The sequence below is a fragment of the Lonchura striata genome, chromosome 23 (genome assembly GCF_050655825.1).
Source record: "Lonchura striata isolate lonStrDom1 chromosome 23, ASM5065582v1, whole genome shotgun sequence".
NCBI classification, from domain to species: domain Eukaryota; kingdom Metazoa; phylum Chordata; class Aves; order Passeriformes; family Estrildidae; genus Lonchura; species Lonchura striata.
In genome coordinates, this window is record NC_140725.1 from 7,325,162 (window position 1) to 7,340,118 (window position 14,957).

The 14,957-nt window shown below is 53.6% G+C and overlaps 1 protein-coding gene across 9 annotated transcripts in view; it reads right to left on the bottom strand.

Moving 5' to 3' along the window:
* Positions 1 to 14,957, bottom strand: part of HIVEP3 (HIVEP zinc finger 3) — a 287,982-nt gene that overhangs the window by 127,719 nt on the left and 145,306 nt on the right. The gene's annotated exons all lie outside the window — the stretch shown is intronic.

Here is a 14,957-nt window from a genome sequence, read left to right on the forward strand (position 1 = left end):
GATCCTCCGGGAATGGGATCCTCTGGGAATGGGATCCTCCGGGCACAGGGAGCCTCCGGGAACGGGATCCTCCGGGCACAGGGAGCCTCTGGGAATGGGATCCTCCGGGCACAGGGATCCTCCGGGCACAGGGATCCTCTGGGAATGGGATCCTCCGGGCACAGGGAGCCTCTGGGAATGGGATCCTCTGGGAATGAGATCCTCCAGCTGCAGGATCCTCCGGGCACAGGGATCCTCCGGGCACGGGATCCTCCGGGCACGGGATCCTCCGGGCACGGGATCCTCCGGGCACAGGGATCCTCTGGGAATGGGATCCTCCGGGCACAGGGATCCTCTGGGAATGGGATCCTCTGGGAATGGGATCCTCCGGGCACAGGGAGCCTCTGGGAATGGGATCCTCTGGGCACAGGGAGCCTCTGGGAATGGGATCCTCCGGGCACAGGGATCCTCTGGGAATGGGATCCTCCGGGCACAGGGATCCTCTGGGAATGGGATCCTCTGGGCACAGGGAGCCTCTGGGAATGGGATCCTCCGGGCACAGGGAGCCTCTGGGAATGGGATCCTCCGGTCACGGGATCCTCTGGGAATGGGATCCTCCGGTCACGGGATCCTCTGGGAATGGGATCCTCCGGGCACAGGGATCCTCCGGGCACAGGGAGCCTCTGGGAATGGGATCCTCTGGGCACAGGGATCCTCTGGGAATGGGATCCTCTGGGCACAGGGATCCTCTGGGCACAGGGATCCTCCGGGCACAGGGAGCCTCTGAACACAGAGATCCTCCAGCTGCAGGGTCCTCTAGACACGGGATCCTCTGGGCACGGGGATCCTCCAGTCCTGGGGATTATCCAGTTCTGGGGATCCTCCAGTCCTGGGGATTATCCAGTTCTGGGGATCCTTCAGCCTCGGGAATCCTCCAGTTCTGGGAGTGCTTCAGTTCTGGTTGTCCTCCATCAGCGGGATCCTCGGGCCACGGGGCCCCTGCAGCTGTGGGATCCTCGAGCCCCGGGAATCCTCCATCCCCAGGGATGCTCCGGCCGCTGCCCGGTGCCGCTGCCCCGCCCGGGGCCGAGCTGGGCGGGCCGGCCACGGGAGCGGCTCCGAGCTGCCCCCCGCTCTGCACAGCCCTTCCCATCGCCCGAGCCGTGATTCCCACCCCTCCTCGCCTGCAGGGGCCGGGGGAGCCGGGGGGTCCCGGCGGCCGAGGCAGTGCTGCGGGCCCGGCGCTGAGCGCGGCTCTCCCGCCGCCTTCCTCCCACACATCCTCCTCCTCCTCCTCGTCCCTCCCCATCTGCCCCGGCTCCCGGCGCTGCCGCACCGGCAGCACATGGCGAGGGAGCCCCTCCGCTCCCCTCCCGGCATCCGGAGCCCTTCCCGAGGGATGCGGCGGGGCAGCCCCGCCCGGGGCACCGGGAACCTCTCCCGGAGCATCCCCGCGGCTGCGGGAGGGACGGCGGCGACAGCGGGGACAGCCGGCGACAGCGGGGACACTGCGGACAGGCAGGGACAGAGGGACAGCCAGAGACAGTGGGAAAAACAGGGACAACCGGGACACTGGGGACAGCCGGGACAACCCGGTCCCGCCAGGGTTTCCAGCGCAGGGAACTCCGGGTTCCTCAGCCCCGTCCACGGAGCTGCCCACCACCGGCTGATGGATCCCTACAACACATCCCAGGCTTTCATTTGAATGCTTGGATTGTTTCTGGGTTTGGAGTTTGGGGGGTTTTTGATATTTATTGCTTTCTGCTTGGGTAGTTACCGCTTTTTTCCTTGGATTTTTGGTGTTCAAAGTGCATCCCCAGGAGAGCTGGAGAGGGACTGGGGACAAGGCCTGGAGGGATAGGACACAGGGATTGGCCTTTAAACTGATGAAGAATGGATTTAGATGGAATATTGAGGAGGAATTCCTCTCTGTGAGGGTGGTGGGCTGGAATTCCCAGAGCAGCTGTGGCTGCCCTGGATCCCTGGCAGTGCCCAAGGCCAGGCTGGACACTGGGAGCTCCTGGGACAGTGGGAGGGGTCCCTGCCATGGCAGGGGTGGCACTGGGCGGGATTTCAGGTCCCTCCCAAACCATTCCAGGATTCTGGGAAGCCAAAACCCTTGGGATAAAAACGGGAGACAAAGGGATTCCCTGGTAATTCCCACTGAGGATCTCAGCTCTGGGCAGCCCCAGCTGAGCTCTGAGGACGGAGCCAGACGCCCCTGGGTGCTCCAGGCAGCTGGGAAAGAGGCAGCCTGGGGTTTTTTTAGGAGAAAGCAGAAGCAGGGCCCTGCAGCCCGGGCTGTGTTTACATTTAAATGACATCTGCTTACTCAGCACAACGCTTCTGTTCCACTGTCTGTGGTCAGTAAAGTCCTGCTGGACGTGGGGAAATCGAGAGCTCCGGGCAGGATTGTTTTGCTCAGCCCCTCAGGAGGTGTTTGATAGGTGCCTGCTGCTCTCTGGGGTGCAGCTGCTCAAATATTCCCTGGTGAAAGCAGCTGCACCCCAGAGCTGGCACATCCAGCTCCCCTTTTACTGCTACACCAAAAGTGTCCGAAAAGAGAAAAAAATCATCACCCCCATCCCACTGGGTCTGCTCCCATCTGACTCCAGCTCCAAAAAAGTCAGGGTTAAGTCAAAAAAAGCTGATGTGAATTCTGTGATGGAAAGAATGACAGCGAATGAGGAAGTTACAGATGTGCTTTTGGGGGTGAACACCCCCAGAGCTGTCCCTTTGCTCCACAATGTTGCTTTGCAGGAGAATGGATTAATCTATTAAAACACCAGCCTGGCTCGTCTCCAACCATCCCCAGAGCCAACAGCCCCGAAACTGCCCCCCCAAAACGCTCCTGGTGCTAAACGCAAGGAAATTCCCCATAACACATTTCCTACAAGCTCGTTATTTCCTCAACAGCCCCGTTTCACACCCAATTTCAGCTGCTCTCCTTCTGGCCAGAAAGGAGAATCCGAGCCTGGGATAAAGAGGTTTTATTTGTTTCATTTCACTCTCCTGCTGCTCCTCCCTCTCTGGTTGGTTGGTTTGGATTATTTCTCTGTTTGGAGCGTGGGGAGTTTTGATATTTATTGCTTTATGCTCGGGTAGATCTCGTGATTTTTGGTGTTCAAAGTGGGGCTCCAGGAGAGCTGGAGAGGGACTGGGGACAACAGGAATTCCCTCTGGCAGGTCTGGGACCCTGTCAGGGGTCAGGAACCCCCCTGGACAGAGCCCCCAGAGACACTGGCTGTGATCTCTGGCCATACAAAAGAGTTTTCAATCTCACAGGATGAATTACAAGCTCTGAGTGTTTGATATCAGTAATAATTAAGTGTGGCACGGGTGCAAAAGTAAAATTTTAGGATTCTAGATGAGGGGTCCAAAGGGGACAAGCTGGAGGAAATTGGGTGTGCCTTGTCCTTTTTCTCCTTCTTCATGCCCTCCATGTCTCACTGTGGTGTTGGCATTTTTCTGTTGGTTCAGGCTGGGGACACACTGTCCAATGTAGGTGACAGATATTGGCACGTTCTTGTAAATCCAGCCCAGGGAGTTTCTGGTATTTAATGTTTGTCACATCCCACTGAGGGCAGAGCCCCACACGCTGCCCTGCAGGACAGAGCTGGGCAGGGCAGCAGAACATGTGAGAGATAAACAGAATAAACAGCCTGGAAACCAGCACAGACCAATTATGGCTTCTGCTTTGGCAGCGGGGCTGACAGACACTTTCTACAGTCTTGGGATCATTTAAATACCACAGACAGCCTGGAGGGACAGGACCCAGGGAATGGCTCCCACTGCCAGAGGGCTGGGCTGGATGGGAGATTGGGAATTGGGAATTTTTCCCTTAAACCTCTCCTGATAAAGCCAGATTTGGGGCTGTTTCCTCCTCCAGGGACCTTTCCCATGGGAGCCGCTCCCGGCGCTGGGATCAGGCCACACCTGGAGCTCTGCACTGCCCAGCTCTGCTGAGACAGGAGGAGCCAGCCCAGGTTGCACCAGGAGAGGTTTAATTTGGATATCAGGGAAAATTGATTCCCTGAAAGTTTTGGAATGCAGTGCCCGGGCAGCGTGGAGTCACCTGGAAGTGCTCAGGAAATGTCTGGATGTGGCACTTGGGGACAGGGGTTAGCAGTGAGCCTGGCAGCGCTGGGTTAGTGCTTGAATTTGATCTTTTTGGAGATATTTTCCAACCTGAATGACTCCAGGAGCAGCCCAAGGTTTGTCACTTGGAGGCCACAAAACCTGGACCGAGCAGGAGGCCTCTGCAATAGGAGGGACTGGGAGGGAGAAGAAACCCAGATCCCTCATCAGACTGGACTCAGATATTTGGGTGGATGTGGAATCAGTGAAATACAGCTCCAGAGCACAGAGAGAACCACAAGGAGCCCAAATCAGAAGCAGGAGCAGCCACCAAAGAAATCTCGCCTTCACTCCGTGTCCCCAGGGCGGTGACACCTCAGGGCTGTGTGAGAGCCCCAGTGCCCTCAGCAGCTCCCCAGGCCGGGATTTTAGCAGCCCAGGCACACAGATCAGCTCCTCCTGACACATCCACGCTCTTCCTTCCTTTTTTACTTTGTTTTTTTGTCAGATGGAGAGGAGCTGAGAATGGGCTGGGAGGTGTTCTTGTGAAAACCTCACCCAGGGAGAGGCTGCAGCACCTCTGCTCCATCAGCTGCTTCTGCTGGGAAGACACAGTCCCAGGAATTCACAGAACTCACAAAACCATGGAATGTGTGGGCTGGAAGAACCTTATAGTCCATGCAGTGCCACCCCAGGGACATCCCACTGTCCCAGGAGCTCCAGCCCCAGTGTCCAGCCTGGCCTTGGGCACTGCCAGGGATCCAGGGGCAGCCACAGCTGCTCTGGGAATTCCAGCCCAGCCCCTGCCCACCCTGCCAGGGAACAATTCCCAATTCCCAATCTCCCACCCAGCCCTGCCCTCTGGCAGTGGGAGCCATTCCCTGGGTCCTGTCCCTCCATCCTTGTCCCCAGTCCCTCTCCAGCTCTCCTGGAGCTCCTCCAGGCCCTGCAGGGGCTCTGAGCTCTCCCTGGAGCTTCTCCTCTCCAGGGAGCACCCCCAGCTCTCCCAGCCCTCCCCGTCCCACAGGATTTGTGCATCCCCAGATGTTTTCCTCGCATGGGAAGCCTCTGCCCCAGGAAGCTGAAGTGACTCCTCGAGGGCTGCGCAGGAAATCCGTGGGAGATCTGAGAGGAAACTTCCCAGTTCCCAGAGTGGATTCCCAGATCCTTGCTGGGAACCTCCATTCCCACCAGGTCACCCCAAGAGAAGCTCTGCAGCTATGCGGATGGAGAAGCTGGAAGTCCTGGCAGCATTTTTCAGCTCTATAAATGGATTTTAGGAGGAGAGGAACGGGCTGGGAGCAGCTGGAAGCACGCAGGGTGCTCCAAGGAGCTGCTGTGCAGCAGAAAGGGTGGAAAAATGAGTAAAACTCAAAACAAAACCCCACCAGGAGAGGTGGGGACAGTTTGACAGAGGCCTTTTCAGGCACTGGGTAATTTTTGCACAGCCTGGGCCAAGCTGAGGTGAGGGATGGGGAGGCAAAGGCTGAGCTGGGGCTGGGGAGGGAGATGTGGTTCTTTAACCCCCCTGCACCTCAGCACAGCCCCTTTCCTGGCTAAAGAGTTTCTAACAAAGGATTTCCACAAAAGTCAGCATGGCCTGAGCTTCACCCCATGTTTTCCTGCCCCTGCAGCAGGAGCAGGAGTCTCCGGGGAACCTGGGCCTTCATTTTCCAATTTAAGCAAAACCACAATTTTCTGCCCAAGAGAAGCCACCAGCACCAGGCAAACACCTTTGTGTGGATTGTCCTGAAAGGCCGTTTGTGCTGCTTGAGGGAAAATTACCTAAAAAACACCTTTCAGGGTGTTGAGGCACAGAGATCAACCCCAGGGCATTGAGGGTGTCATGGGCAGGGTGAAGGACCCTGGGGAAAAATAAATCTTAAAAAACCTACAGCGTTTTTTTAACCCAAAATCTTCAGTGTGCTCATGTCTGGCTGTGTGTGAAGCACTTTAACACAACGTTTGCACTCTGCTGTGAATTTTGCTACTTTTTATTATTCCTTTCTACGAGGATTGAGAAGGACAGGAGCCATGGAATGGCTCCCAGTGCCAGAGGGCAGGGCTGGGTGGGAGATTGGGAATTGGGAATTGTTCCCTGGCAGGGTGGGCAGGGGCTGGGCTGGAATTCCCAGAGCAGCTGTGGCTGCCCCTGGATCCCTGGCAGTGCCCAGGGCCAGGCTGGACACTGGGAGCACCTGGGACAGTGGGAGGGGTCCCTGGGCTGGGATGAGCTGGGATTGAAGATCCCCTCCCACCCAAACCACTCTGGGATTCAGATTCCTGAATCAAGGATGAGAACCAGGACCAAAAACCATTGCACCAAAGGGATAAAGGAAAGGAAATAATGATTTCCTGGATGGTTCCAGGTCCCTCCAGTGCTATTCCCCACTGGAAAATGCAGGGGGGTTTGTACCTGGCAGGGCTTGTGGAGAGGTTTGGGCTCTCCCAGGTGCCCAGAGCAGCTGTGGCTGCCCCTGGATCCCTGGCAGTGCCAAGGCCAGGATGGACCTCCTGGGACGGTGGGAGGGGTCCCTGGGGTGGCACTGGATGGGATTGAAGTTCCTTCCAACCCAAATCATCCCATGGAGATTTTTTCATGGCGAATCCCAACAGCCCAAGTCAGAGCATTCCCACTCCTGACTGAAGAGGGGACAGGGAATGTTCTTTCCATGTCACCCCTCCCCTTGGGAAATCTGGAGCAGCAGAAGCCTGTGAAGCCACCACATTTCAGATATATTTAACAACCTTTTCCAACCCGAGCTGTCAATCTCAGAATGGGAAATGAGAACCTTCAGGAATTTCAGGCACCGACATCCCCTGAGCTCCCCCGGCTCCTGGAAATCCCTCCCGGCACCTTTCCTGAGCTGGGTTCTTTTGGAATAATCCGGGCCCAGAAACCCAAGCCCCTTTTCAGCCATCCATCAGCAATTAGGCAAACAAAGGGTAATGAATACCCCTAATTAAGGGCAGTGCTCATTCGCCCACCCAGGACCCTCCATCCCTCAGACAGCGCAGGATTTCTGCATCCCGCTTTCCACATCTGCAAAATTCCTTAACTCCAAAGGTCCCCGTGCTCGTTAAACATCCCAAAACCACCAGGGAGAGTCTCCAATGATCCCAAAAAATCCCTGCAAAGTTGGGTTCATATCCCAAACTCCCATTAAAGACACATGTCCTGGGAAGTGGCAGGCACGAGGAATCATTATGCTAATTTTAGCCAGAGCATCTGCTCGATGTTAAATCTGAAACTCCGTCTCGGGGAAATTATTTAATGTTTTTGGTTTTTCTTTTTTCCCCTTCAGAATTGACATTTGTCAAACAATATGTTGGGAGCTGTGGCTGCAGCCAAGTCTGAGTAATCCCAGCGGGCGAGCCTGGAGAATTTGGGAGTGGAGAGCCAGGCTGGCTGTGCCCCCTGGCTCAGGGCTGTCCCTGCCAGCTCCTGCCAGGGGACAGAGTCACCCAGGTCCTGCCAGGACCAGCCAGGTCCTTCCAGGGTTGGCCAGATCCTGCCAGGGTCACCCAGGTCCTGCCAGGGTCACCCCAGGGACACCCAAGTCCCACCAGGTCACCCAGGTCCTGCCAGGGTCACTCACCTCCTGCTTGGGTCACCCAGGTCCTTCCAGGGACATCCACTCCAGCCAGGATCACCCGGATTCTGCTGGAGTCACCCAGGTCCTGTCAGGGACATCCAGTCCTGCCAGGATCACCCAGGTCCTCTCAGGGACACCCAGGTCGTGCCAGCATCACCCAGGTCCTGCCAGGGTCAGCCAGGTTCTGCTGGAGTCACCCAGGTCCTGCCAGGGTCACCCAGGTCCTGCCAGGGTCACCCAGGTCCCCGCCTGCCTCCCGGGATGCCCAGCATGGAACAGGCTCAGCTGGAACGCTGGGAATTCACCTGTGGGAACCAAATGGCCTCAAGAGATGTTTTTTTCCCTGCTGGAGTCAGCTCTTACAGGACTTTAAGCAGCATAAAATCCTAGTATTAGTGGGTTTATAATCCTGAGCAGCTTCCCAGACCCCATCCAGCTTGGGAAATCCCAGGGAACAGGAGAGAACACCTGAGGGCTCTCAGCTTGGTTCTCTCTGTGCCAGGGAAGGGACACTGACACCTTCCAGTGCATCCCTTCCCTTCCCTTCCCTTCCCTTCCCTTCCCTTCCCTTCCCTTCCCTTCCCTTCCCTTCCCTTCCCTTCCCTTCCCTTCCCTTCCCTTCCCTTCCCTTCCCTTCCCTTCCCTTCCCTTCCCTTCCCTTCCCTTCCCTTCCCTTCCCTTCCCTTCCCTTCCCTTCCCTTCCCTTCCCTTCCCTTCCCTTCCCTTCCCCCATTTTTCCTCTCCCCTCTCCTCACACCAGGATTTTTCCATTGCCCCAGCTGAACTGACAGCTCAGTTTATTATTTTTATATATTTTTAAATATTTTGAATATTCCCCTCTGGCCACCCAGACCACTGGGCTGACTCCCCCAGTCTCATCCATGTGGACACAGATAAACAGGAAAGTTTTCCCAACAATTTGCCCATTCATTCCCACGGAGTGACTCCCAGCTGGAATTTGGCTCTGGAGTCTTTGAAATCGGGCACTTCGTGGTGCACAAGGCCCAGGAAGGAAGAAAATACCAAATGACACGGGAAGTGTTGGATAAATCAGCATAAATCACAGTATTCATCCCAAAATTCAGCCTGAGTGGGGATGGGATGGGCGAGCACAAGGCCTGGATGGGGCTGGGAATTCCAGCTCTTCGTTCTTGAAGGGTCAAAACGTTGATGGATTCCCTGAAACCACCTCCAAACTCCCTAAATATGCAAAAAGAAAACCCAAAACTGCCTGAAATCAACGTAAAACTGCATGAAATCACCCAGTACTGCCTAAAACCACCCCAAAACTGCCTCAAAACACTAAAAACATCATAAACTGCTTCAAAACACCCTCAAACTGCCTAAAACCACCCCAAAACTGCCTTAAAACACTAAAAACACCCTAAAACTACCTCAAAACACACTCAAACTGCCTAAAAACACCCTAAAACTACCTCAAAACACCCTCAAACTGCCTTAAAACACCCTAAAACATCCATAAAACAGCCTAAAGCCCCTTCAAAACAGCCCAGCTTGAAACTGCCTTAAAAACACCCTGAAACTGCCTCAAAACCCCCCAAAATTGCCTCAAAAAGTCTAAAACTGCCTCAAAATGCCCTAAAACTGCCTTAAAACACCCTGAAACTGCTTTTAAACAACCTAAAGACACCGAAAAAACCCCCTAAAACTGCCTCAAAACGCCTTAAAACTGCCTCAAAACACCCTGAAACTGCCTTGAAACACCCTTAAATTGCCTCAAAACATGCTAAAATTACCAAAAACACCAGAAAAGGGGGGGAAACACATCATTCAGGCAACAAGCTTAATTTTATAGCTGAGTCATTTACGGGTTTGTTTTTTTTTTATTTACAAAGTGAGGATTTCAGGTCTTTGATGTGTCAGAAGACGCACCCAGCAGGACCCTCTGGATTTGTGGGGTTTATTTCAGGGTGGGAAGGTGCAGCCACTGGGTGATTATGGGATAAAACCAGTTCCTGCAGCAAGCTGGGCCTAAGCAAACCATGCTGACTCGGAAATACTTGGCACAAAGTCCAAAATTCAGTCAAAGCTTTAAAATAAACTAAAAAAGAAATAGAATTATTGACCATGGAGGTGGTGCTGGGAGTGGGTTGGACTTGACCTTGGAGGGCTTTTCCAACCTCAAGGACTGGAAATTCCAAACTGGAGGAGATGGTTGGACTTGATCTTGGAGAGCTTTTCCAGCCTTAAAATTGGAATTTCAACCTGGAGGAGATGGTTTGACTTGATCTTGGAGAGCTTTTCCAGCCTTTTAAGGATTTCCAGGGTTAACCTTTTCCAACCTTAAATATTGGAAATATTCCAACCAGAAGGAGGAAATGGTTGGACTTGACCTTGGATGGAGAAGATGGTTGACTTGACCTTGAAAGGCTTTTCCAACCTTTAAGCTGGAAATTCCAACCTGAAGAAGATGGTTGGACTTGGAAATCTTGGAGAGCTTTTCCTGCCTTAAAATTGGAAATTCCAGCCTGGAGAAGATGGTTGGACTTGACCTTGGAGAGCTTTTCCAGCCTTTAAGTCTGGAAATTCCAACCTGGAGGAGATGGCTGGACTTGACCTTAGAAAGCTTTTCCAACCTTAAAGACTGGAAGTTCCAACCTGGAGGAGATGGTTAGACTTGATTTCAGAGAGCTTTTCCAGTCTGGAGGAGGAAATAGTCGGACTTAACCTTGGAGGGCTTTTCCAGCCTCAAGGACTGGAAATTCCAGTCTGGAGGAAATGGTTGGACTTGATCTTGGAGGGCTTTTCCAGCCTCGAGGACTGGAAATTCCAGCCTGGAGGAGCAGATGGTTGGACTTGACCTTGGAGGGCTTTTCCAATTTTTAAGCCTGGATATTCCAACCTGAAGGGGATGGTTGGACTTGGTCTCAGAGGGTTTTTCCAAGCAGAATGATTGGAAATTCCAGCTTTAAGGATTTGGAAGGATTCTGAGAAGGGGGAAGTGACAGGGCAGGGACAGCAGAGCGTGGCACCAGCTCCCATCCCTCACCCGCCCCTGGCTCTCCAAACTCCAGGAACCCTCGGAGCCTCCCGGAATTCCTCGTCCCTGCTTGGAATCTCCCCGGCTGCCCCATGGCACAAAGGAATCCTTTGAGATCCGGGCCGAAGAGGGGCTGGGGGGTCTCAAGCCCTGCACACCTTCTCCCAGCCTGCTGTTCTTGGCAGCCCAGGCTGAGTTATTCCTAAGGAAAACATCCCAGAGCCTGTCCGCGCTTCCCGGCTGGAGCCGATCCCACCCGCGCTCCTCCAGCGGGAATTCCTTCACGGCTCCTTGTGTGCAGGAAGCGCTGCAGTGGATTCACCTCAGTGCAGGATCCTCATCTCAGGAGGGTGAATCACGGCCCGGAACGGGGATTTTTCACCAAGGGGAGACGGGGTGAATTCCCAGCTGGAGAGGGAGGAGACGGATCCCAGCCCTGCGTTTCCAACAGGATGTGAGGGCATATTTCACACCCCGGAAAGCGTCACCTGGCCACCCTCACCTCCAGAAATGTCACCTGGCCACCCTCACTGGGTTTATTAATTAATTAATTAATTAATTAATTATAAATAAATAAATAAATAGAAAGAAAGAAATAAGTATATATATATGTGTATGTATATATATATGTGTATGTATTTATATGTGTAGGCATATATATGTATATATGTGTATATATGTATACATACATACATGTATATACATGTGTATATATGTATACATACATACATACATGTATATACATGTGTGTATATATATACACACACACACACACACACACATATATATATATATATATATAAAATATATATGCACAACTCTGGTTGTGCCCCGTTCGCTAATGAATGCCACAGCAAAAAAAAACAAAAAAAAAAAAAAACAAAAAAATCCCAAACATTTTAGACAAGGAAACAAATCAAAAATCCTTTCCAAGCACGATGTGATAACTTAGAGATTTAGGAAATGGAGGCTTCAGGCCACACACACAAAAATAAATTCAAAATGACAATAATTCAGAGGGAGGGGGTTTGCATTTCCCATTTCAGGGGAGGTTCCTGCCTTCCTCAGCAGACACCTGGCTGTTCAAACCAAGACACTTGGCCACCCCTCCAGGAGATCCCAACCCAAAACCTCCTCCCCAAAGCTGGATTGTGCCACCAGCCCTGAAGTTCTGAGCTTCCTCCCCTGACTCTGCTCAGATGTTTCAAAGACTTGCTTGGGTTTTTTTTTCCTTATATATATAATTATTTCTCACTTTCAGCTCAGCACAGAAAACTCCTCAGGTTTTCCTTCAGAGGCTGAAATGTCTGTAATTACAGGCTGCAGTCAGGCTGCTGGAGCTCCCTGCCCTGCCAGCAGAGCAGGTCAATTATGAGCTCTGAACCCACATTACCAGGAGGGAAAGCCGGGTTGAATTCTGCTCAATTAGTGCTGGAACTGTCTTGGAAGAGAAAGGTGAATGGAGCTAATGGAGCTCTGCAGAGACCTCCCCATCAGCGCTGCACAGGCTGGAATTTAATTGCTGGGATGGCAGCAATTAATGATGTTTTGGCACCCAGACCCCTTCCAGCCTGCAGGGTGACGTTCCTGAGGTTCCTCTCGTGTCCCTTCTCACCTCCAGCTCAGGGGCTCCATGTCAGAGCCATGGGGAGGCTGCCGGGGCACAGAGGGGACTTCTAGGATGTTCTTCCCCCCTCTCCAGGGCTGAGGCTCAGGACAGAGTGTGGAATTACAGAGGGACCGAGTATGGAATTATGGAAGGGCTCGTTGGACTGCTGCTATTCCCAGAATGAAGATCATTCCTCAGGTGCCCTCAGGTGGCTTTCAAACATCCCAGAAACCTGGAACCCCCTGAGCCAGGGTTTTTTTAGGAATCCTTTACCATTGCTTCCCTTCTGAGCATGGATTTTTGGAAGCAGCAAAAGCACCAAGGGGGAGATTTGAAAGAGATTTAAAATTTCCTTTTCTCCAGCTGGTGAAGGTGCGAATCTCACCCAGAGGACACGTGGCTGTGAGGCAGAGCCAGGCAGTCCCAAGTGTCCAGCTCGGGGTATTCAGTGATTCCACAGCTCCAGGAGAGGGATCAGGGGGAATATCCCTGTTCGGGTTTGTCCCCCAGGATGGCAGAACCCAGCAGGAGCAGCAGCACAGCCTGGGACAGAGGAGGCTCCAGGGAGAGCTCAGAGCCCCTGCAGGGCCTGAAGGGGCTCCAGGAGAGCTGGAGAGGGACTGGGGACAAGGATGGAGGGACAGGACCCAGGGAATGGCTCCCACTGCCAGAGGGCAGGGCTGGGTGGGAGATTGGGAACTGGGAATTGTTCCCTGGCAGGGTGGGCAGGGGCTGGGCTGGAATTCCCAGAGCAGCTGTGGCTGCCCCTGGATCCCTGGCAGTGCCCAGGGCCAGGCTGGACACTGGGGCTGGAGCTCCTGGGACAGTGGGAGGGGTCCTTGGGCTGGGATGAGCTGGGATTGAAGATCCCTCCCACCCAAACCACTCTGGGATTCAGATTCCTGAATCAAGGAGAGAACCAGGACCAAAAACCATTGCACCAAAGGGATAAAGGAAAGGAAATAATGATTTCCTGGATGTTTCCAGGTCCCCCCAGTGCTGTTCCCCACTGGAAAATGCAGGGGGGTTTGTAGCCTGGCAGGGCTTGTGGAGAGGTTTGGGCTCTCCCAGGTGCCCAGAGCAGCTGTGGCTGCCCCTGGATCCCTGGCAGTGCCCAAGGCCAGGCTGGACACTGGGGCTGGAGCTCCTGGGATAGTGGGAGGGGTCCCTGCCAGGGCAGGGGTGGGATGGGGGGGATTTAGGATCCACCCAACCCCTCCTGTGAATCGCTGGCTCTGTGACCATGGGTTGGCACCACAGGAGCCACAACCGGGTCACGGCACCTCCCGAGTGCCACAGAGAGAGAGAAAAGCAACCCAGGAGCAAAGCTGTGCCTGCCCACCCAGTGCCACCACAGGCTCACCCCATTTTCCTTCCCCGTGCATTTCCTGGGCTCACCCAGCCCAGAGCAGGGATCTGATGCTCTGAGGTTGCTGCAGACAGTTTTATTGCCTGCTCCTCCTCCAGCTTAGGGCTGGCAGGAGCAGCCCCAGCCCCAGGCTGGGCTGTTTGCAGGCAAAACCCGATTCAAAAACACCCCCGGGGCTGCAGGATTTGACACCTTTTGGAGTTTCTTTTATGGTGACCTGAAATGGCCCAGAAGTGCCTCAGCTGAGCCGGGGTTTATCGGAGCAGCTCCTTAATCCCCCCTCCCCTGGACCTCGGCTCTGCCAACACCTCCCTAGGCTGGGCACAGCCCTTCAGGACAGGTGCGAATCAGAGTGGAATCACCAGCAGAAAAGAAAAATGCAAAAAAGAAAAAATCAGCCTTGCCAGGCAAGGCAGGGTTCAGCTTGCACATGCAGGGCTGTTCCTGAAGCAGCCTGGCTGTTTTATCCCTCTCCCAGAACACAGCCGTGTCTCGTTTTATTAATAAAAGACGTGGCTGTCTCTTTTTTTTGAGAACGTTATTAAAATCCACGGTGAGATTTTCATTGGCAACGAATTCCAGGGCTTAATTATGCACTGTGTTAACAGGCTGGGTGTTTTTACATGTCTGAGAGAGGCCACGTGCTCCCACACTCTCTGAGAAGATTAAATAACCAGACAAACGTATCCTTTACACCTTTTTACAGGATTGATGGAATTTTGGTAGAGTGGACACCATGAGGATCTTCATATCCCTGGAGTTGGAGCCTCTCTGGGCTACCCAACTCCTGGGGTTTGGAATGTGGTGATTTTTAACGATTTGATGATTTTAAGGGATTGTTAACCAGTGGGAGGTTGGAGTGAGATGTTTTTTAAGGTCCCTGTGACCCAAACCATCCTGTGATTCCATAACTCATCAATACCTGGAGATAAGGAAATGCACTGATTTATAGAAGTCCTCCACGTCCATCTCAATAAATGCCAAGATTTGTTGTTCTCCACTCATCCCAGCAATGCTTCCTGCAGAGTTTCCCAGGGAAAAACGGATTTTCTTCACTGTTGGTCCAGACAAACCCTTCCCTGCAGCTGCAGGGCCAGCCCAGCCAGCAGGTGACAAATGTCCAGAGGCCACTGTCCCACCAGAGGCTCCCAGCCACATTTCCCCGGGGTGTGAGCAGGGTTCACACCTGGGCAGGGGCTCTGCCCTCCCAGAGACCCCCAGGACAGGTTTTGTGTCTCTGTCGTTCAGCCTCACCCCTGAGTTGTGACACCCAAACTTTCTCATCAAGCTGGGGCTGCCCCTGGATCCCAGCAGAGCCCAAGGCCA